Genomic DNA, 2,054 nt, shown 5'->3' on the forward strand with positions numbered 1-2,054 from the left:
CAATGGGAGCTGCAGAGTTGGTGCTCAGGGCAGGGGCAGCACGTGGAGACACTCCCCCCACCCCAGGGGATGCTGGGACATGCCAGCCACTTCTGGGAGCGGCACGGAGGGGCGGATGTAGAGTGGGCATGGAGCCACCTTAGTGCTGCTGGCACATCTCTGCACACCCGTTGGGGGAGGGGAGCAGAGGGCCTCCATGTGCTGCCTGGGGTAGGGATAGTGCATGGAGCTGCCTCCCCTCCCGGGTCTATTACAGGAGTGGGTGGGTGGAGTCTATTGGCCTGCAAGGTGCAGCAGGTCAGACTAGATGATCACACTGGTCCCTTCTGACCTTAAAGGCTCTGAGTCTAAAAGGGAGAGGGAAGTAAAGGAATTAAAAAAAAAATAAACCAAGTATTGTAATACCAGGATGACTCCAACTGCTCATTATATAGTCCCACCCCTTTCTTCCTCCACTGGGTGTTTAATGACCTGTTGGGATTTGGGACACTGATTCTCTCATTCCATTGATAAACTGATACAACATGACTGAAATTAAACCAATTCCCAGTGGAGGAATCATCATAATCATTGCATTGGCTGGGAATCAAACCCAGGTCAACTGCTTGGAAGGCAGCTATGCTCACCACTATACCACCAATGCATCTGGTGAAAGTCTCTGATTTTTCACACTTGGTGATTGGTCACCTTACTTCTCAGCATGAGGCAAATGTCTCTGTGGTCTCTGCCATTCATCGTGGGGAGTTTCCCCACTGATAACACTTCTTGCTGGGTTGGGGATGGGAGACAGAAGAGGTGTTTATTCTGTTTCATTCCTCTCCATTTTCTGTTCCTCCCCTTCCCTTCCAGGGTCCTCCCTTCCATTTCAGACTGTGCAGTGACACCCTCCCTGCACCCAGGACTCTCGAGCCTCTGGAGCAGCACGATCCCATGAGATCCTCAGTGACCAAGGGTCTTTTCCAACTTCCAGGAGACCCCGCTTGAATCTAAAGGAAGCTCTGTTCCTTCCTGGGGATCCTCTCTCCCTTCATGGAGATCAAGAGCATGAAGCCTCTCTGCCTTGCCTCCTGGGTCTGAATTAATGTCCCATTTCCCACTATGTGCTCGAAAGAAACAAATGTTTCTAACCCAGGTGAGTGGAGTTAATTCAGCTGGAATCCTTCACCCACATTCCTTAGGAGATACAGACTCTCTGTGACACAGACTGACTGGGGTTCATCTCTGCATGTCCCCAATGGGGAAGGAAAGACACTGAGGGCGAAGGAAGAAGATGGACAGAAGGAGTCAAATGGGGCTAGACCAGAATAGGACATTTTCTGCCTGTTAAAATGTACTAGACTCTAATTGCTTAAAACAAAAACCCACCAGCTTCTGTTTCAACCATCAGCTTTTTACAGAGCAGCTAAAGTGGTGAAGTACAGACACACATAACCACCTACAGCCCAAGTTTGTCTAAGAAGCACCTATAGTGGCTCATGCAGGGGGAAATACAGCTGTGGGTGTGAGTTCAGGCCTCACCCAGAGCATTGGTTTTCATTAGCCACGGAGCTTCCCCCACTTGCTTTGCCCAATTCACATGGAAAGTGCCATAGGAGGGTGATGAGAGTAAATTCTAAACTCTGAAATGCGGAGGTTGGCCCAGAGATTGGGATAAGGGGTTTGAAGAGAAAAAGCTCTAAGAGTATAAAACCAGACAGTCTCCAGGGGCAGGTCTGGTACAACGCCTCAACATTCGGGGGAGGGGATTTCACTTCCTCTGTTCAATGTCCTGAGAGGTATTTGAAGATGAAGATAACACCATGGCTAACAGGTGACTGGCATGTCCTGGGTTAAAGAAAGGGACCTGGGTTAATAGTCTGAAGATTTGCGTTACCGTCACTGTCTGACCCCACTTCAGGGCAGAGCAGGTTTGTACGTTGCTGGGTGGAACGCACAGACTCCTGGAGAGCAGGGGCAGCTGTTTCCATGGCAGAGAGCCTGGCACTTAGGAGACTTTCTACACTTGCTGTTTTGAAGCAATTCAGTAAAATAACAGAGGAGCTACAATGTCTGGT

The 2,054-nt window shown here is 49.7% G+C and overlaps 1 non-coding gene across 1 annotated transcript; it reads right to left on the reverse strand.

Moving 5' to 3' along the window:
* Positions 1-571: 571 nt before the first annotated feature.
* TRNAG-UCC lies at positions 572-643 on the reverse strand. Its single transcript has one exon. It is a non-coding gene; the product is annotated as a tRNA-Gly (tRNA).
* Between the last annotated feature and the right edge of the window lie 1,411 nt (positions 644-2,054).

Source organism: Mauremys reevesii, linkage group 14, assembly GCF_016161935.1.
Source record: "Mauremys reevesii isolate NIE-2019 linkage group 14, ASM1616193v1, whole genome shotgun sequence".
In the NCBI taxonomy this organism is placed as follows: domain Eukaryota; kingdom Metazoa; phylum Chordata; order Testudines; family Geoemydidae; genus Mauremys; species Mauremys reevesii.